We start from the raw sequence: 23,077 nt of genomic DNA on the forward strand, positions 1-23,077 counted from the left end.
ATTATATTTTACCAAATAATTTCTTCACTGTCTTTTACCTGTATGTATTTACATACCATTCGTCGGTTCAATCTTTCTCATATTAGATATTAAAACAACATTGTGTGCAATTTCTAGCGAGTATATTTGATACAGAGTACTTTAGCCGACTTACCAAGTCAGGACCATCAACTTCTCCACGAATAAGATTACAAAAACTGTTCCAAGCATCGTTATACGGTAGGTATACGTTTATAAGTTTATAATCTACTGGAATAAGAAGGTCATATAATAGTTGCATCCCAATTTGGGCGCCGTAAGGCAAGTTTTTTTCAAGAATCGGACAGACTAGCGAAACTACTAAGGTTTTACCAAAGCAATGATCGTCAAATGAAGATCATCATCCCTTGACCACCTTCTTATAAAAGCAAGTACACCCCTGGCTTTATTGATGTTAAAATTTCCTTATACTGCATAATTTAACATAGTCTTTTTACATAGGTACACGCCAATGTTTTATAACTAAGGTTTTATTAACTCGGAAAATACAGGAACGAGAATTTTTAAAGAAGACCATTTACGTGCTGCCATTTTAATAAACTAAATTCCAATTAAAAATATTAACCGGCAAACCTAATAAATCAGGTTTCCCTACCAGAAGTGAATGATTAACAGTAAAATGTCTTACTAAAGTCAGTGGAGATCTGTTTGAAAACTATTTTTGATCAGCGAAAGTTTTTCTATGTTTACCTTTCCTTTTTCTTAATTATTTTCGGAATGTTTTTAATACCCCTTGAAAACCGTGTAAGTGGCATAATAGTGGGACAACAGCAGCGTCGTCAACGACGAGACAATGAGGCAAAATCCCAATAGCTTTGTTATATTCTTGCGAGGCTCGTGGGTCGTCGTCATGAGTGGGATGCAACACCCCCAGCTTTACCTGCCCCACCTATGCCGCGCTGAATTTCGTCAGATGAGGTCCCCAGCAAAAAAAAAAAAAGAAGAAAGCAATTTATTCTATATGTTCAACATCTTGAGACGATCCCGTCGCTACGACGGCGTCATCTGTTGTGCATTTCAATTTGTAATTGTAATTGCATTTTATATACATTCTTACATCCATCTATACTGTGCGGACCCAATGAATTGCGGTGTGAGTGTATTTTGGTATTTTCGGTCATGGGACCATTTGTGCTACGTCTCTTTGTGTCTGCACATTTGGCAAATGTCGCTTGATTGGCAACGAAAGCTGCCAGACTCAAGACTCATGTGTTGCAAAGTGGCTTGGTCAAATGCTTATTTTTAAAACAATAACATCTACATAAATATTGGTGGTTTTATATAAATAACTTATTAGATTGCATGATAATGAGGCGTTAAATTAAAAAGGTAGTAAGTACCATTTAAAAGAACCGAAAGTCTAAGATGGTAAGAACAAATTTGTGGGGTCCAACATATAATTGATAAAACTACTTTACCAACATGCCGGCCCATTAGATTCCAGCGTGTGCGCACCTAGGGAGCCCAAGCCCGACATCATCATTATTGCATATAAAGTGTGTAATGGCCATGGTAATCGCTATCACATCATCATCATCACTGCATCCCGGATGCATGAAAATGCAAAAAGCTGCAATGTCAAATCAAGAAATGGGAACAATGACACAAAGCTGGCTGCAGATTGCGGGCTATAAAAAGCGGCCAGCCGAGAGAGCAGCTAACTTTCCAAATGCCAATACCAAACCAAACACATACTAGCATGTGGAACAAAATCACAGTCATTTTGCATAGTATCTGTGTGTCTGAGTCTGTTTCCAATGTTTCCAATGGGCGACGACAACGTCTCAGCGACATTTAGCTGAAAATGCAATAAACAACATTCCGATCTAAACTCCCAGGCGCAACCGCCCTCCCCCTCCCGCTGTTTCAATTTACCCCTTTTTGTCTGACGGACAGGAAAAATAAAATAGCAACTACAGCGGCAGCCGGGTCATTATGCGCATGTGTCGCCTATTATCGTATAATGTCGCCGGCGATCTCCAAACAATACATCCACTGCAGTTACTATGCATACCACTATACTACTATACTACTATAAAATAAAGATCGCAACCGAGGTTGGAGTAAAAGTCGGTACGTAGAAAAAGTTTTAAGCAAATAAAACTTTAAGAAAACGACTCCATCTTGCATATCTTGATCGCTTTCAGCAAAACAAATCAACTGGCAAACGTGGCGAAATGGCCTTGCGGTAAAGTTAAAAGGTCAGACTAAAAATTAGGCAGGGTCACTTTTTTGCGCCCAGAGGAGTAGCCGATAGAAATATGGGGAGGACGAGGGGAAAAAACACGTTTCTTCTGTTTGCTCTTTTAGAGGGTACTTCGGTTTTGCAATTTAAATAGATATCTATTATATGTGTCAAAGTTATATTATATGTATGTACATCTGCTTTTCTTTCGTTAATGGTCTTTTAAACACCCATATAGTTATCCAAGTGAAGATCGGTACAGTAGGGTAGGGTATCACTATACTCGGTACTTTGTACTGCTTTTCCCTCCCCGCTGCCGCTCCCGACCACAGCCTCCCAATGACATCGTCAATGTCAATAACAAGATCGTTTCTTCGCTTCCTCTGCACAAGCACTCGTATGTATATAAAGCAGGCGACTTGGATAATATGCGCATATGCTAAGAGATCTCCAAGAGGTAGACAGGCGGCGGCGATCTTGTTGCATACGCTTAACGGTTTTCTGGCTTTAACCTGGTGGCGTTATTTTCCCCAGCCTCCTCGCTCTTCAAGTGATTAATGGGCCCAAACGAGCAACGAGCAACCGACTTTACCTTGTATGGGTTATGCTTGAGGTAAATATACATTTATGTATATGGGTGGAGGAGACGAACTTTGACGACTTTTGTGAGCAATTAAAAAACTATTACGGCGGCAGCCAAATGGCAAGCTGCATTGTTTGCTGTCGAGTTTTATGTGCAACGATGACGTTTTTATGGGCGCCACACGAGTGTGGGTCGAGGTCTTTCCCTTCCTTTCCACTCACACCCTCCCTCTGGCTTTGTGCCTCACTCTCTCTCTCATTCTCTCTATCTCTCTCACTCACTCTCGAACTTCTCTATCCGTCTTTGTCTCAGGAACCGTTGCGCATGCGCCCGACTCTGTTTTTCTTTTTTTTTCGGATTGTTTTGCTGACTTTCCACTGTGGAATGCGGAAATGGTTTATACCCATTAGTCTTTCGGTTTCTGTGTTTCTGAGCTCTTTTATTTTTAGGTGCATAACTCAAAATGCACCCTAATGACACACATAAAGTATGACACTCGTGCCATCTCTTTTCCGCCTTTGTCCGTTTGTTCTAAATTAATTGATGGCCATTAAACTTGGTTTTAATGAAAGGGAGTTGGGACAGCAAATGGCGGCAACCAAATTGCCATTGAAGGGGTTACCGCCGGTTTACTTATACAAAAATGAAAATAAATTAAATGACAGATGGAGTAGGCTTATTTATGGCCTTATCTTTTCATTATACCTCATCAAGTACAAACTATTAAACGTTTGCTGGGTTTATTCCACAATTTTAATTTTTCTATCGGTTATTTGTCCTGGTATTTAAGGAAGGTAGGTTTACGTCAATATATTAGTACTTTATGATGTAATAAAAGCAGCACCCTGCCTTATGAATATGTTTCAATAAAAATCTAGACACATTTTAATGTCGTTTGACATTTAATTAAATGTGAACCAAAATGAGAAAATCTACCAATAACTTGGAAAATAACTTAAATGATTACAAACCAAAAACATAAAAAACTGTTTTATTAATTTACGTTTAAGCCAAATAGTAATAAATTACATAAATAAAAATACGATATATACAATAACAGATGACAATGCAATGAAGATACTTAAGTTTAAAGCGAATGGGGTTAGGTCTGGAAACGAAAGCTTACATTCCGGACAAATCGAGAAAATTCTCACTCTCGGCGAATTAAGTCTGCATTTTAAGCTCGATCGCATTCGCAGACTGCGACTATGTCCGTCTTTTTCGTTTGCCTTCCGGCCGTCTCTTTTTTCCTTGCGATTCGAACTCTGGACTTTAACTGATTCACGCGCCGTTCACATAACATAAAACGTGATTTTAACATGGAGAGTGTCTATGAGATGATGCCACGATTAATGCTGCTGCTGCGGCTGCTTCATCGACTTCATCTTCGTTTTCCTCTTCATCTCCAACATTCTTGACAACAAAAAGAAAGAGAAACAGCTACATACATTGGAATGTGGCAGCGCCACTTTACACCCTTCGCATTGCGATTGTCGTCTGCGGCTGCAGCTGTTTCTACTAGTTTATTGGATACATCTAAAACCAAGTCGGGGAAAAGGAGAAAATTCTGAAAGGGCCGGGGTAGGGAAAGTGCCTCCAAGAGAAGTGTAAACGGTACGGCATGTTAACTCACTGTAACCAGTGAGTGCAGCACAAAACAAATTACCAAATCTCAAAAAAAAATTACTTTTGATTTAAAAAACATTTAGGCTTGGAAAAACTATAATTTGGGCACCATAACGAAAAACCAAATTATATACGCAAAAATTAACAAAAACGTATTAATTTAATTTCGCTTACCAACTGTTAAACAAAGCGGAAAAAAAGCCAATGCATAACGGGAAATTCGGTCTTGTGTTTTTGCTTACAAGCTCGAACTTAGCGATCAAATGGGGAGAGAATTTGAGAGAGCAGTACTCTTGTTCTTATGAATTTTTATTGCCCCAATCTTATTCGCGACATTATTTACGTAAGCCACATTTCTTCTCGTTTACGTATTCATTTCCGCTTTAATTTCTGATTTCTGATTACATCATTGCCCAGCAGTCGGCCATCAATCACACGCACAAAACGGAAATAAATATAGAACTAATGCGAGTGGGAAAGCGGAAGTGCGTCTAATTGACAGAATGTGCGCGTCTGTGGCGAGTGGTACAAAGCGAGGGGAACGCCCCCAAAAAAGAAGAGCCCCCGGTACTCTGAGACTCTGAGACACCGACATTCAGAGACCCTGAGACCCTGAGACGCCCCTCATGGACCCTTACCCTCGTTCTCCTCACAGATCCAGTCTGCTATCTCAATCAACGTCTGGGTGACTGACTGGCTGGATGGCTGGCTGGTTGGCTGGCTGGATGGATGACTGACAGCCAACACGTGCTCACCGCAACCAGTTGGCCATTAAAGTCCCAAAACAATACAAAACAAAACAAACCAAGGCGCATGGAAGAGCGAAAAAAAAGCAGACTGCAACAGTGCGAATGCGAATGGTTGTGGGAGACCGCGGAGGAGATACTGTTGGTTCCCTCCTAAACTCATTAAAGTCCTCCCCCGGGAGCCTGGGAAAATATCAGTTGCCACACAGAACTCGAGCCCAAAAGGCGAAGAATGCGTACTAAACTGATAATAAAAGGGATTCCCACAGGCAAGGCTCTTGGGTAGTGATTTTTTGACATTGTCAAAGGAAAATAAAACTGTTTATTCTAACAGCAAAAGCTAATCGATTTCCCCAAAGTAAATGCACAAGCTCGTAAATATTTCTACTACGCGAAAGATGAATTAAAGGTTGCGACAAAGTATTTTTATACCCTAATGTCCAACTAAGATAGTATGCCCAGTATGTATACATAAAGTGGAAATACATACATTAATAAAATAAATTAAATACATTTTTATTTGAAACAAGTGAGTAATTAGGTGGAATTTCGAGTGATCATTGCAATTTCTTCATTTTTTGTTTATTCCATTACATTTTACACAAATGAGTTCATTGCAGCATTTCAGCTGCACTCGCATGAATGGAGGCCACTTATGGCTTTATCAGTGACCAGAGCACAGATCTTTCGACCAGGTTGCCTTTCCAATTGAAACTGTTTCCGGCCCGACTCGATTCCACCGCAGAAAAACAAACCACAACTACAATGAGACGGCGACACAACCACGAGGCGTGGAGAGACACATTAGAGCAATATAGAAATGTTTGTGCAATTGCAATGGCATACCGCATGCCACATGGTGCCACACACTAATAGATCCCCCGTTCCTCCTGTCCTCCGCACTCCCTGGCCCCCACTCTCCAAGGCGTCAACCGTCGTCGTCTCTAGAGTGGTTCCCAGGCGAGCGAGTGTGTCTGCTCCAAAACTGTGAAAATGCCCAGACAGTGAGTGTGCAATTGAGCGACTGCTGCTACTTCTATTTCTACTTCAACTGCTGCTGCTGATGCGGTTGGTTGCCTCCTTCACTTGCCACCCGCCCACTTCCCGGGTCCGGTGGAGATTTGTCTACCCCCACGGAACCCACTCCGTAACCCCAACTTATAAGCATATAATACATAAAAAGCTCTATAGATAAAATATTTATGATTTATATTTCTCCGAAGAATATTAGTTTAAGAGTTGAAATTGATTGGATTTTTCCTCCGCCTTGTAGCATCACTGTTCAAGACAATTTCTTTAAAATATTACCCATCTAGGGGGGGTTCTTAAATCCCCCTATTAACCTCCTAGATGCGCTCATGCTCTCCACTAATGCAGTTAGCTTGCTGCCAAGTTAATATTATTGATGTTGTTGTTGCGACAGACGCACCATTTGCTACACATTATTTAGAAACAGAGGCCATTTAACACCAACTTCTGCCAACGTTCGCCCACTTTTCCTGCGTTTTTTCCCCTCATTGGCCAGTCTTCATTTTAGTTTTTGCTCTATCCCATTTTACCCAGTATTTATTGTAAGCGAGATACTGGAAATTGGGGCATGCGGAAATACCAATGTGAATACCAATGTGGGAGCTGGGGATGATATATCCGGAACAAGAAGAGCTACTCCCCTTTTTCTATATCTGTCGGGCGGAGAAGCCCGCTTCTAGCTCACAAATTCCCCATTGACAATCAAAACAGCATACATTTCTTAGGAAAAATTCCAAAACGTCCCCTTCTGGTTCAACCTCATCGGAATGTGACACAAATTAAGCACAACGAAAGAGATAGATGTGGACAAACAAAACTACAGTGGAACTTTCCCAACGATTTATTTCTGTTTAATTCTTTGAAAATCGTAATGGATTGGGTTTTAGGAAAGTAACTTTTGCTTGCCATTTTATGAATTCAAGTCTATTTGATATTTTTTACTGTTTTTACAATAATATATGAACAGTTTAACAACATTGTTAAACAATATTTAAATGTTTTTAGGTAAAACCCAAGTTATTTTACTTTAATGAAAACAAAGAATGCAACTTACCGCGGTCGAGAACAATGAATGACACCCTCTCTCGCTTTTCCTTGTTGTTATAAATTTCAAACACGTTTCAATAATATTTTTCTTCACTGCTGCCTTGGCACTTTCTTTCCAGCTTGTGGCGAAAGCTTTCTTCGGTGGCAAGAGAAAATTGTAAATTCGGGAAAACCCCGTTGACCAGAGAGGTTGAGATTGGGGGAGAAAATGCACGCGGGATCGGAATTCGGATCACTTCTATAACTTAATTTTCTTCTCTCTGTCTGTGGCTTCGAGTTCCCTGGTTTCCGTTGTTGTTTGTTTTTTCTGACTAGCAATTTGAATTATTTAGGTTATCATTATTCTTGATTCTTTCGATGTTGTTGTTGCTCCCTTGATCTTTTGTTTGCAAGTCTTTGTGGTTGTTGTCACATAGGATTCCTCACTTATTCTCACATTTTTCACATAATTTTTACTTTCACACCTTCGAGCCACTCAATGATCATTTCACGAGATCTCAATCATGCATTTAGTCGTCACCGATCTGAAATGGGAGAATAAAAAATAGGCGTTAGGTGAGAACGAAATATAAAAACAAGAGAGAACGCTATAGTCGAGTTCCCCGACTATCTGATACCCGTTACACAGATAGTGAAAGTGCGAAAGAGAGTCTTCAACACTGACAGTTTTTGCCGGTTTGTGGGCGTTAGAGTGGGCGTGGCAAAAAGTTTTTTGAGAAATCAAAAGTGTGGGCGTAGCAGTTTTGGGCGGTTTGTGGGCGTTAGAGTGGGCGTGGCAGCATGATTCGACAAACTTGCGCTGCGTCTATGTCCCTGGAGTCTGTATGCCTAATCTCAACTTTCTAGCTTTTGTAGTTCCTGAGATCTCGACGTTCATACGGACAGACAGACGGACAGACGGACGGACGGACAGACGGACAGACGGACATGGCCAAATCGACTCGGCTATTGATCCTGATCAAGAATATATACACTTTATATGGTCGGAAACGATTCCTTCTGCCTGTTACATACTTTTCAACGAATCTAGTATACCCTTTTACTCTATGAGTAATGGGTATAATTAGAATTATGACCTAAAAATATTAGTCAACTTCTACTGGATAATAATAATATTATGATTTCGATTAGATACACACGTATATGCAGCATACAACTACTGCCTGAAAATGGTTTCAACAAGTTTACAACTTGTGTCTGTCGAAAAGACCTTTCCCAATTTAAACTTGCAATCAACGCAGTAACAACTATGTACAGTGCAACCATTATCCAATTAACAAATTCCTTCGAATCACTTTAAACCAACAAAAATAGCATTCGTGCCACTTTAATCCACCTGAAAATCCATAATTTAATGCTAGGCTCTCATTCCAATAGCAATATCCACTTAGCCCCACCCAGAATCAAAGAGACCAATAGCACGGAAACTTTCAAATTTCGTGCGAATCCATAAGGAAAGCAACAATAAATTCGCCAACCAAGCGGAAAAGAACATTTAATATATTATAAATTTTAGGAAAAACTCTATAAAACAATAAACAACATTTTATTACAACATCACCGCCGCAAGAATGGCTAAAAAGATAGTCGTTATTGGTGGCCACGCCTTTTTTTCAAAAAAGCAACAACGACGACTCAAGTACATATGTATATATGTACATACATATGTATATAAAATTTATAAAGTGCAACCGAAAAATAAAGAACAAAACTCGTAACAGAAGTGTGGAAAAATAGAGAAGAACAGTAAACCGAATTCTGACGGTTTGATACCTTTTTTAAGACGGCTTAAGATCTAAAACACAGGTTTTTTTTGATAATTCACCAAGAAACTTTTCAAAAACATTTTCAAAGTAAAAACCTTTACTCATGTTGCTCATGCAACTTATTTGCAAAATATATCAACATTTACGGTACATTTTTTATCGGCTTTACTATATTTTGTTGTTAGAATTTATGTCACCTTTAAATTAAAATAGTTTTTATTTATACATTTGTTTTTTTTACTACTTTTATTATTATTGTTTATATTTTAAGTTACAAATAAATTTACTGTTCGAACAACAAGCGCTTTGGTTTTCAACCTAATGGGTATAAAAACCGTCTCCGCCAGAAATAACAACAAAACCAAGAAACACAAGCGAAGTTCAAGCATCAAAAAGCTGCCATCACGCCCCTCTTGAGTGCGCTTGCGGCGCACTACCCCTGCCTCCTCTGCCCCACCATACGAGGCCAGACCTACAGCGTCTCTCTCGCTCTGCTGCTCCCCAGCTCCCACTCCCCACCACACTCCACAAGTCACGTGGGGTGTTGTGTGCAGCACGCGAAATGCAAAAAATCGAAAACTGCTGAACTAAAGCTAAATAAATAAATAAATTAGATGGTTTATTTCGGATTAATGCATATTATTAGCAAAACAGTGGGAAGTGCTCCAAAGCTCCACAATTTTAGAAACCCATTTCTACACTATCATGTTTTGAATTCGAAATATGTACATAACGATCACTGTTCATATTTAATTTACATAACAAAATACATACTCTTTTAAGTAACACTTCAAATCCGCTCCTATATTTTTACCAACATTTTCAAATGTCATTCCATCCGTGTCACCCGTCAGTCACCATCGTTTTCCAATTGAAAAATAACAATTAGCACAAGGCATTCCAACAAAATATACTGCCAAACGGTGAGTATAAAGTTAAACTAATTAATTGGCTTTTGCACTTGGAATAATAAAAACGAATAAACATTGGCTTCATAGTTAGCTTTACTTTACTTACGATTCCGCATATTTAACCAAAAATTCATTTTGGTCAATGCAAGAAATCAACACACACAAAAACTCACAGACACTCGCACAGGCCGGCATTAAAAATGTGCTGCAGCAGCAAATGGGAGAGCAAAACTGGGAGAGCGCTTGCACACGCGAGAGAGATAAAATACAAAATACGAGACATGCACAAACAACAAAAACGAAAAACAAAAGGAAAAATCAAAAAAACGCCAAGCGTGCAAGAAGCGCAGCACCGACGCCGGCAGAAGCAGAGCGCCGGCAACCCTCGAGATGACGTTGACCCCGAAAAATGACGCGAAGCGCAATGTGTGAAAACGAATGCGAACGGGGACGAAAACAAACTGAAATCTAATAACGGCCGGCGCGAGTGCAAGCGAGAGGCGAACAGCGTCGACGTCTGCATGCTTCGATCTCTTTCTCTCGATCTCTCCCGCTCCAACAGTCGCTTTTTTGTTTTGCGGATAGACGTGCTAAGGCGCAGTGCGTATAAAAACACGCAGACAGGACGAAAACCTGAAGAGCAACAACAAAGTGCAAGCGCAGTTAGGCGGCGGCCAGACAGAAAGAGACAGGCATACCGAGCGCGCGCAAGCTGTGAGGACAAAGAGCGTAAGAAAGCGAGGAGAGCGCATGTGTGAGATAGCGAAAAGGAGGAAGCAGAATTTGGCAACGAAAAGGAAGCGGTGGAAAGGGGAAAAGAAAAAGGACGAATGGAAATTGCGTAGGAGTGCGTCCATGCCATGCAAAAATATTTTCCACAAAAAAGAACTATATTTATCGTATTTTTTTAATACGTGAACGTAAGACACATTTATAGCCCTCATTTATTAAATTTGTAGCTATGTAGAGCTTGATACCTACTTTTAGTTTATGATGAGTACCAGAAAAAATGCATAAGCAATGTTATAGCAAAACCCTTGAGTTCATGAATTGCATTGCACTTATGAGCGTTTGATATACATATTTATGTGCGTTTTGGGCATGAATAAATCACGATTCACATGGCTTACGTATAAACGTACGGTGTAGAAAACCCGCAGGCTGAGTCTGTGTTAGTTATAAGGGCGGTAACTTTGCAGTCTCACCAAGGAAAAATAGCTACAAACGAAAAAAAAAAATAAAAAAAAGAGCATCAACTATTTCAAACACACATAAAAAAAACAGAACAAATTTCCTCACAGATGGAGACCGTCAAATAATTATTTTAAAATATTTTTTGCCAAGCGCCAGCAGAGGGACAACAGCAACAACAACGAGTCGCAAACGAAGTCGCTTATGAATGGAAAAAGAGGCGCACGACTATCTCGCTCACACCCCCAAAACGCATGTGGCCGTGCGACAGAGAGAGCGAGGCAGACAGAGGGAGAAGGAGTTTCATGTGTGTGTGCGAGTGCGAAGTGCAGAAAATGTCGGTGTCGTTGGCCCTTTGCTGGTATTTTTGATGCTTTGTTGTTGTTGCGGCGCAATGTGGTACAGTGACTACCAAAAATACTAACAGGCACCTCGTAAAACGGCCCAAAGGGGAAGCGGCAAGGAAGAGGAAAAGAAGCAGGAGGACAAGAAGAAGAGGAGGGAAGGCAGCAAACGGAAGCGGCAACGTCGCCTAAATGGGTTGCAATAAAAAACTACACATGCGGTTGTAAAGTTGTAAAACTGCGGACGTAGTTTTAGTTGTAGTTGTAGTTTCCAGTCGTAGTGGTTGTAATTTGTAATCGAGTGTTTACACTCCCTCTGCTTTAAAATCGGGACATCAGAGGCACATTATCCTACCACAACAAATTGTTAGAGTGCATAGAAAAATTTGTATTAAAGTTTAGAGTCATGTACCATATGTACATATGTATGTACCATATGTATGTTAATAGATGTTATTGGTGCGATACACCAAAAAACGAAATATAGTACAATTACGTTTTAAATTTTTTTTTTTTTTTTTAATATACATATATACAATTGCGAAAAAAAAAAATAGCAGCACTTGCCCAGTAAAACTTTGAATAAGTCTCCTACCTACAATTTAGGGCTTAAAATGAGCTGAAATACCTTTTTAGAAAGGTTAAACAATTCACTTTTTAGAAAATAAAAATAACTACAATTGTTTTATTTATTCTTATTTTAAATGAGGATCTTTGTTAAAAACGACAAAATTAGGCGAACAATAAAATAGCAGCACTTCATGAAAAATGCTTAAATTTTCAATTTTAAACTTGATAGTAAACAAGAGAGAACGCTATAGTCGAGTTCCCCGACTATCTGATACCCGTTACTCAGCTAGTGGAAGGGAGAAGGAGAGTCTTAAACACAGTTTTTGGCGGTTTGTAGGCGTTATAGTGGGCGTGGCAGAAAGTTTTTTGGCAAATCGATAGAAATTTATAAGACTAATACAAGAATGAAAAAATATCAAAACATTTTTTAAAAGTGTGGGAGTAGCAGCTTTGGGCGGTTTGTGGGCGTGGCAAAAAGTTTTTTGGCAAATCGATAGCAATTTACAAGATCAATACAAAAATTAAAAAATTTTAAAACATTTTTCAAAAGTGTGGGCGTAGCAGCTTTGGTGGGTTTGTGGGCGTTAGAGTGGGCGTGGCAAAAAGTTTTTTGGCAAATCGATAGAAATTTACAAGACCAATACAAAAATGAAAAAATATCAAAACATTTTTCAAAAGTGTGGGCGTGGCAGTTTTGGGCGTATACCCTTTTACTCTACGAGTAACGGGTATAAAAATTCACTAATAACAAATGTTTGCTTGCTAAAACTACACCAATCCCACTAATTTAATATTTGGTTGGGTATCCCTTATTACCGGTAACAGGATCGCAACGTTTAGGCATGGAATCAACCAGGTCCTGGCACCGTTTAAAGGATATTTTGCTCCAGGACTCCTTAATTATACATTGCCAATTTAAATGTTCCTTGACGAACTGAATGCGCTTGGGTATGTGTCTCCCTTTTAAAAAAGGACCTTTCCTTGGACTACAGCCTTTTAAACAATTTTCCCTTAGACATGTGTGAACTGTTTCCACTGTTGCGGATATGTTGAGATCCTTTTTCAGTTCGCTAGAAGCTTTAAATGGATCCTTCTTGCTCTCGGGCACTAGCCTTTTGAAGAGATGGGTGCCCAATAATTGTTTTTTCCCACTTTTTTCTCCTTGTAGGTGATTACATTTCCTATAATTTTTTGTTTTAGCATCGAAGGATTAGACCAATATTTCTGTGTGATTTTTCTTCAGAAATTGGTTTTTTGACCATGTCACATTTATCTGAAGTGCAATGTTCTCCTCGTCCCATTTTAATAATTTTTTTTAGGGTATGTTTAAAAAATAATATTGGAAATAGGAATGTAAATGTCAAGTTTTATAACCATGTGCTTTTCACCAAAACATTCTCATTAAGAGAATTTTTTCGGGCCATAGAATTCAATAAATTTTTTTGTGGGTTTAATGCTTCGTGTTTTGTAAATGAGCTGCTAATGAAGAAGAAAGGGGTGTGTTGCAGAAGAGGTCCGAATACGAAGGAGTAAGAATCATCAAACGGCGCCGCCTAATTAAAAAACCATTAAAAATTAAAGCCACCGCCTATGAATGGAAGCTTATAAATACATAAATTTTCAGCAACGGCAACGGACGCCCAAAAATAAGGAAAATAAAAATAAAAGCTAAAATGAATTACCTTACGAAACAAACAAGAAGCCGCGCGGTAACAGCGATAAAAAACCAGAGAAAAAGGGGAAACTAAAAGTGCAGTCAAAGCACATTGGGTTCAGTTTCGGTGAAACTAAATTATTTTGAAAAAGAAGTAATCTAATGTTATTTTAGCTTTAAACTTCATTTAACATTTTTAATGGACAACTTAATTTTTAACCTCTTAGGTCAAAACTATTCCAATCTACACAAATGTTTTCCTGTACTTAGGGCTTTTTATATTTCGCTTTAATATAACTACATATATAGTTTTAACGGAGTAAATGGAAAGTAAGGTAAAATGTCAATTAAAAATGGGAATTGTATTCGAGACTGTTATTAAATATGTACAATTATTGGTCATTAAGAGCATCTTTTTATCTTTTGTGACTGCCAATTCTAAAGTTCTTCAAACTGGATTGCTAACTAATTGTAGACATTTTAGACTCAATTAAGGGCAGTCAATTAGGGTAGAAGTTCTCGGCTTTGCTAAATTTCTGTGGCAACCGCCATTCCAATGATTGCGATTCGGGCCTGGAAGTCTACGGATCCGATCCAACGCCCATTGGCCAATGTGCAGAGTCAGCGTGGCAGACGGACAAAAAAGCGGAACATCATGGAAATGTGTCTAAAAATAAACTTGTGCAACAATGTTGCAAAAGCAAACATCAGCAGACAGTCAGTGACACAAAGTGGGTGCCGGTGGTGCAGAGGGGACTTTGCTGGGGCTCGGGGGATGTGAACCGACCCGGCCAGACAAGAGTGGAGCGCTCTTGGCCAGACGGCGGCCTTTCTTCTGGCCCTTCTCCGCCACCGCCTTCTTCAGTCCATGTCCCTCATTCTGTTTGTCTGCTGAGTGGAGTGCCGCAGTCGCATTGTTTGTGGAGCGGTAAAAGGGGCGGCAGCAGAGACAATGGCTAAAAGGAGCAGCCGCAGCAGCAGTGGCATGCTTGGCTTTTGTACCACGAAGCATGGAATACTCTGTTTCTATAAAACGTTTATGACCACAGAAAACATGTAGGATAATACATAAAATATATTTATATATTTCTTATATTTTTAAGGCGGTTTCTTCAGAAGAATCTAGTCTAAGAATTTAATACTACAAAAAAAAAAACATAAATACTTTGAGAAACTTTTATAATTTATATATTAATTTTTTTTAAATGGTCTGATCTTTACACCACATCTATAAAACCGCTAGAAAGGGTACAAAAACACGATATGTGGTATATGGTGTGCCGCGTTGGCCGCGTGAAGCACGCGAAACGAGAGCTGGGTGGATGTAGAGCGGTAAAGGAGGGGAAGAAGGTGGCCAGAAGAAGGACGCGAAGGAGGAGGTGGCGCAGTGTCCGAGAAGAGACACATCAAACAGCCAGAAGAAGCGAGGAGCAGACCGCGTCCACTAATCGCTAAATTTACGAGTACAGTTAAAATAAAATCATAAAAATGTCTTCTCGATGGTTGTTGTTGAGGCAGGCAAACAAAGCGAAAGAGACGGCGTGTGGCGTGTGATAAGGACGGCAACAGAAAAAGAAACAAGGGAAAGAGTGAAACCTGAGTTTAGTTTACAATTTACATGATGAAGTAGTTCAAGAAGTTGTGGCCTGCAATTTCCACGAAACACTTGGGAAACAACTTCCCGGGCACACATCATTTTGTAGAAAAAAAATAAAGACAGACACGCAAGCAGACAGCCCGCCGCAGAAGAAAGAGAAGACAAGACGACAGAAAGGAAGACTAAAACGGTCCGAGGGGAAGAATTTAATGAGCAAAACTCTACGCCACAAGATCATTGGCGAAATAAAGTTTTATTTCAGGTTTTCTGGCCTCACTCATTTTTCCACTTCAATGGAAATGAGAAAAACAACAAAAACAAGAAACCCAAGTAAAGGTGACAACGTGCGAGATTAAAGCAAAGTGACAGGCAATTGCCTGTCACAAGAGCACAAGTTATTCATGAATAAAGATTTAAGCGAACCTCTGACAATGTTAGAATGAATAGTAAAATTCGTTAGTTTATAATCTGTAAATAAATGAATTAGTTTATAACAATATCTACTATTAGTATTCAATATTTAAAAGTGTCCGGACACAATCGCCGTCACTTTTAATAAATCCTTAAAGTGCAATCCGAAGATCACTGATCGTAGAATAAGCGAAATGAAATAACGGGACAGGCGAAGGTCATTCACGGGCGAAAGAACGATCTAAAGCAAAAGGCAAACGAAAATAACGGCAACATTGTTGACGCCACAGCGATTAGAAAAGAAAGCTAAACAAACACTTAAAAAACGAAGAGCAACATATTAACTTGAAATAAAGAAAAAAAAAGAACATATAAACAACAAAAGCAAGGCGAAATGCCGTCAGCAAATCCAAAAGCCAATCAATAGATATGCAACGCGAAATGCCCACGCACAAAAACCCAAGAAAAGAAGAAGGAGGGGACAACGAGAGAGAAGGGAGCGGGCGTCGGGCTTATCTCGTAATGTTTATGAAAATGACTATAAATACAATACAAAAGCGGCGAAAACAAGCAAGAACGCTTAGGTAGATTGCATAGACTTTGAGATACCCGCAACCCCCGGCCCATGCAAAAAAAAAAGTTTGCTTTAAGACGTTGCTTGATAATCAAAAGCAGCCTTTACTATGTATATTGTACTTAACAGAATGATCAAAGAAATTTATAATTAAATCTACATATGGTGTATATGAATATATAAATATTAGGAATAATAAACACCGATTTGTCGGAGAACCTTATTTTAAACCTAGCACATTTTAACGAACACAACATACCCATTGTTACCTAACGGGCATCAAACCAAAGCGCAGCCACCCACCCAGCAGCGACGTCGGCGTCGACGTAAGCAGCACGCAAGCAAAATGCTCCAAGCGCCACAGCACACACTCGCCAAACACACACATCGCCATAAAAAGGCAAACAGCAGCACACACTTTATCAAAAACAAAATAGAAGATCTCTCTCACTCTCTCTATTGCCTGCAGCGCGTGGGCGCAAGAGGAAGATGGCATGCGTAGAAATGCAACCACGTGTGATGTTTATTACACCAGCACACACTCGAAAGTTGGCAACGGAAAATAATAAACGAATGTCAATACGAAAACGGAATCTTTCAAAACAAGAAAAACAAATAACTGCGCAAAGCGAAATGCCGAAAAAGCAAAAACAAGGTGCAGTGGGAGCGGGACGGTACTATCTGAGCGACAGAGACAGTATGATATTGTCAAAAGGAGAACGGGCAATAAAAACAACTAAGGGGCACACATTTGTTGCTCATATTGCTACAAACAGGGTCTTAAAATTACGGAAAGGGTAATATCAAGTCCGTTAAGTTATGAGATATTCAAAAAGTAGCTATTGCTTTTTGCGGTTTTAAAAGTATTTACATTTAAGAATTTGCAACCTAAAACAACTTGAAAGTTAATTAAACCTAAATATATATTCCCATATTATTACCATGCGTAAAATGTATCCAGCATGATATTGAATCACAAGTTCAGATTTCTCTAGTTACTATCTGGTTTTAGGAAGATTTTTGAGGCTTTCGTATAAATTTTTCAGATACAAAAGGATGATGGAAGATTAAACCTACAAATATATTGGTGACGGAAACTAAATACATATGTATGTGTATTAACAGCCTATAAAACCATATATTTCTTCAAGATATTAAACGTCAAAATAAAAAAAATTTAATTGTAGCACAAAGGTGACTAATAACAAATCATACGCTGTCCTTACATACTATAATCAAATTTAAATTCCAATCTCCCGCTACTTAAGGTATATATTTAATACATTTGTAAATATCTAACATATGTACATACATGTTACAGAACTACATAAGTTTAAATCAGTATGGTCTTTTTTAGTCATATAATTATCAATTATATAATTATCAGGGCTATGTTTCAAACGACCAACATGGCTAATCACGGCCAACTAGCTTGATAAGCTCTTAATCCTTACTCACCATCCGCAGAGGTTGCCCATAATCTGGAATCAAAATATCAAAACAAACAACTTGCCATTGGCCAATTGTTGATTCATGTAGGTGTATTCTTATTGAATGCGTTTGTGTGTGTGTCGCCAAATGAGATACCGAATAAACACTTTCACGAGAAGACGGCCCCATACAAAATGATCACAAGATCCCGTAACCATATAAACACCACGTCATCGCCTGTCCACCGCCCGTCACTTCCCCACCACCACCCACCTAGTCGACCAGCTTACCCCCTAAATTTCCTGTAGATTTAGTTGCCATTCGCACCAGCAGTTTATTATACCTAACTTTTCCTATAATACATTTGTTATTGCTGTTCTTTAAATCACATAGTGAAAACCATAATTGTACACACTCGCACACTGAAAAATAAATTGGTGTGCACAGCTGCGGAAGAAATATTAAAATTCTTAGGTGAGTCATTGCTTAAGGATCGTCAAAAGTTTTCAAAAGGCAGAAAAAAAGCAATAGAAGACAATGGTTATTGAAATCAATTTAATATAATTTGAAGAAATATAATGGTGTAATCAAATTTTGTAATATATGTAGACAATTTTCCACTGCAAGTTTCAGCTATTAAGAACTATTTATGTGACCGCACTTATAAGTTCGACGCTCATGCGTAGGCGACAGCCTAGTTCCGAAGGGAAGGTGAAATCGGGGGACTCTCGTCATACGACCGACTGACGAACGTCGACCATGTCATGTGTTGTTGGCTCCAAGTGTGCGCGTGGAGGGGCTCCATGCGTTACTTTTGTTCCCGCTGTCGCCAGCACTATTGTTATTGCCATGGCTGTTGCGGCTGGGTATTATTTACTTGGACCTTAGACCCTCTTCCCATGATAAGATTCGGGAGCAGCTGCGTGTAATGATGGGTGATGGGTGGTGGATGGTGGGTGGCGATGTCTGGGCGGATGGCGAGATGGATGGATGGCTAGTTGAGTCGTTGAGAGATGCGAGTCCGTATGTGAATCACTGTGGCTGCCCTCGCATCGCTTCTTGGAACAATTGATTCCGATTCATTCGATTTTCCGCAAGTCGAATGCAAATAAAAGCACAATTATGTGCGGCTGGTACAGCGAAAACAAGTTGACTCACTGCAAATACGTTGCATTTCGCAATGGCAAAACAAATGGCAGCTACACGGCTTGCGTAATTAATACCAATTTGGGCATGATCAAAAACGCACAGCTGAAAGCTGTGCAATAATGCCAATAATTAAAAACATTCCCCATCACCTTGTCTATCGGTCAGCTATACAATAATGTGTGTATAAACGTACAGACTTAAATACATGTTTTTATGAAATTTATCTGAAACACAAGTTTAAAAAACATTGACTAATCAAAAAAAAAAAAAAAAAAAAAACACTATTAATATTGTATCAGAAACTCATACAACTCACAAATTATTTTAATGGTTAGTATAAATTGAAACTAATTGAATTATATTATTTTTCTACTCATTTCGCATTTATACTATTTATACCCGTTACTCGTAGAGTAAAAGGGTATACTAGATTCGTTGAAAAGTATGTAACAGGCAGAAGGAAGCGTTTCCGACCATATAAAGTATATATTTTCTTGATCAGGATCAATAGCCGAGTCGATTTGGCCATGTCCGTCTGTCCGTCCGTATGAACGTCGAGATCTCAGGAACTACAAAAGCTAGAAAGTTGAGATTAAGCATACAGACTCAAGAGACATAGAAGCAGCGCAAGTTTGTCGAATCATGCTGCCACGCCCACTCTAACGCACACAAACCGCCCAAAACTGCCACGCCCACACTTTTGAAAAATGTTTTGATATTTTTTCATTTTTGTATTAGTCTTGTAAATTTCAATCGATTTGCCAAAAAACTTTTTGCCACGCCCACTCTAACGCCCACAAACCGCCAAAAACTGTCAGTGTAGAAGACCTCCTTCGCACTATCACTAGCTGAGTAACGGGTATCAGATAGTCGGGGAACTCGACTATAGCGTTCTCTCTTGTTTTAACTTCTGGACAATCGACGAATTCCATTGCTGGTCCCATTAATAAACAGAAAAACAACAACATCGTAGTGCGTGCATGCATTTGTAGGCAGAAGGGGGCGGGGTAGCAGGGGGAGGAGTTCGGAGCGATTAGGAGACGCGCGTCTAAGTTCAAGGCCAAGTAGTTCACAACATAAGCAGTGAAGGCAGCAGCAACAACAGCAAAGGCGAAAAAGCAGCAGCAGCAGGGCGAGAGTGCGAAAGTGAGGGTGGAGAGGGAAAAGAAGCAAACGCAGCTGAAAAAAGTGCACAGAAAATTGTTTGGCTATGTGAATGTGTGTGTGTGCTGTTTCGCAGCGAAAAAGGTCAATGACACCTGTATGTTTGTCTCGCTCGGCTCACACACACACACACATACAGGGTTATCACCGGCCACTCTCTGCACTCGCGCCCTCTCTTTCTGGCCTTCGCGCACCTACGTTTAGACATGTGGTCAGAACAATTTTTGTTTTTTTCTCGCTTTAAAAGGCATTCGTGTTGGTGGCGGCATGTGCGTTTTTGTTGTTCGTTTCGGCACTGTTAATTAGTGTGGCCAAATTATGCGCCAAAGCTGCCAACAACTTGATGGTCATACGTCATCAACAATAGCCGGACAAACAATTTCCGGTTCTTAGCCCCACCATTAAAAAGCCAATATCAGAAATAACATACACGAAAATAAAATAATAAAAAAAAAACCGAAAAACAAAAGCAGGCGCAACAACAACAAACATGGCCCGGGTTCCGTCATTCCCTCATCCTCTATAGATCTCCTCTGTTCTTCTGCTTTATTTTGGTTCTATTTCAGCAATTTGTTATTGCGGCGACTTATTTTTGTCGCAAGCATGCACACACACTCGTATTTATGTTCGCATACGCACACACACACAGTGCAGGCGGGCAAACTCGATTTAAAAATAAATAAATTACGCACAAATACAAATACATTGGCCAACATTCTTCGGGCCTCGTCAAAAATATAGCATGATTAATACAAAAATGCGCAATTCTCTGGTGTTTTTTTACTTCGGTTTTGCCTGTTGTTTTACCCCACCTCCCAATTTTTTATGGCATTTCTCTCTTATTATACAATAATAACGCGTATATAATAAGAGCACAGCAAGTGGGCAGTCCAACGGCATCGCAAATAGCAACAACAAGCGCAGCGGCACGCCAATTAGTGCTTATGCTTTTTAATTAGTAAGTGGACCCATCCCCAATTTCCCCATTTCCCACCTCCCCAAATTTACGCCCACAAAAACCCCTTAGCCGGAGTATTTCCTCGCCAGTTATTTGGGAAATGTCTTTATATTTTTCACTATTTGAGTACATCCACAGACCCCAGATCTATTGGACAGCTTTTGTTGTGGATATAATATAACAGGTTTCAAAGTCCCTAAATCGTGGTTGTGTCTAAATCTCGTTCTTTCAGAAGAAAGACCCACTTTTAATTCAAAATTTAGTCATAATAATCTCAAACTGTCTAAGTTCAATTAAATGTAGCAAAAAGTGGAATTAAATATTAAATGTTTGTTATTTGAAAACAATTTAAAAGCACCTAATTTTTTTTTACAAAAATTTGATTATTATCAAATCAAAATCTTATTTTTAAGGTCAAAGTTAGAACAAATATGCTAAGCTGCTTGAAAATTGTTTTGGTTTCTATTGCAAAAACGTGTGAGAGCTTTAAAAGTATACTAAATAAATTGGGATGGTTTTGCACAGCTAATGGTCACTCTAATTACGAGCTCCAAAATAAAATTAAAAACTGCACTGTCATGACTTTTTGACAAACACTAAAATTATGGTGTCCAACTTAGTTGTTAATTAAACACGTTAAAAAAGGGCGTAAACAACCATTTCCCAACAAATGATTTGACAAATCAACAGGTGAGGAAGGAATTTATTAATAAAATATTTAATAAAAGTTTGCGTTTTGCAGGCGGTCCTAAAAAGGGAAAAAGTAACAAAATAAAAGCGCTTTTTAGGAAAATTACAAGTATTGACGGGATGTTAAAACGTTAACACTACTTTTGGAGTTTAGTGGAACTCGTTTAATACATTTAATAACATTATTATAATGAATATAAGATTACAAAAACTTTAAATAGCACTTATTATTGAGTATTTACATATACATTTTTATATTTTAAAATTTACCAAGGACAATAGATATAACATTTTTAGTAAGAGTACTAGTAATTTCATGAAATACTATATTAACAATCGTGTTAATTACTCTTTTAGTGCTGGATTTATTTAATGCAAAACTTATTTGTACCGCTCTTCAAAATGCGTGCAACAATAAAAAACAACCAGGAAAACAACAACAATAAAACAAAAACCGGCAGCAATCGAAATTCTTTCATTTCTTTTCCGCCTCTCTTCGCGCAGCCGCTCTCCGCATGCCAGAGAGAGAAAGAGAACATGTTGGTGCGCCGCTCATTCACAAAACGGAGACGTGAAGCGGTGTGCGAAGAAGAAGAACAACAACAGCCGAAGATATGATAGATATGGAACAACAACAAAAGGAACAAGAGAAACCGGGCGGAGAGAGGAGAGGAGAGAAGAGTAAAAACAACTTGGCATAAATTGCTGCTGCGTAGTAATTTCAGTCGAGTATTTTCCCAGTTACGTTCTCACTACTATTATTCATTTTATTATTTGTTGTTTTTGTTACATACCCTTTTGCAACGTTGTTGTTGTCGTGCATTGTTGTTCGAGTTGTTGTTGTGTCACCTATTTTTTGTTTTTTTTTTTCTATTTGTATTTTATTTTGGTATCGATTTCAAAATAGAACGACGCACTTTCCCAGACGCAGGCGTAATTAAATTTTCTTATGTTTTATTCGCGTGCTTTCTTTTTGCGCCGCAACTTCACAACATGCTGTGTATATATAATTAATGGGCGCGTGTATGTGTGTGTGTACACAAATTTTATTTATTTATTTACCGTGAATTTTACTCGCACACCCGGGCATGCCGTACTCTCGCAAGCACACGAGAATCGCCCGCACTTGTATTTCGTGGAATTTCATCTATTCGAACTCCACCTACCTCGCACTATTCCTCTGTATTTTATGTTTTCGCACTTTTCATTCACCAAATGCTGGGGCACACATTTTCGCCTTGCACAGTATTAGATATCGGCAATCCACTGTGGCCTCTATTTGACAGCGATGATTTTCCGCACGACGGACACACTCACAATTCCAATACCAATTTCCGACGACCGCAGCAACGAACTTAACGTTTCGAAATCGCGTGAAACACTGCCAGCCGTTACCCTTGTTGTATACGCGA

At 39.1% G+C, this 23,077-nt stretch overlaps 1 protein-coding gene across 1 annotated transcript in view; it reads right to left on the bottom strand.

The window, feature by feature from the left end:
• LOC120454500 (insulin-like receptor) overlaps positions 1-23,038 on the bottom strand; it is a 48,222-nt gene extending 25,184 nt beyond the window's left edge. Inside the window, exons 1-2 of the mRNA XM_039639852.2 lie at positions 22,460-23,038; positions 7,263-7,779 (exon numbers count right to left, since the gene is read on the bottom strand). The gene's annotated coding sequence lies outside the window, so the exon portion shown is untranslated. The remainder of the gene's footprint in view (positions 1-7,262; positions 7,780-22,459) is intronic.
• Between the last annotated feature and the right edge of the window lie 39 nt (positions 23,039-23,077).

Source organism: Drosophila santomea, chromosome 3R (assembly GCF_016746245.2).
Source record: "Drosophila santomea strain STO CAGO 1482 chromosome 3R, Prin_Dsan_1.1, whole genome shotgun sequence".
Classification (NCBI taxonomy): domain Eukaryota; kingdom Metazoa; phylum Arthropoda; class Insecta; order Diptera; family Drosophilidae; genus Drosophila; species Drosophila santomea.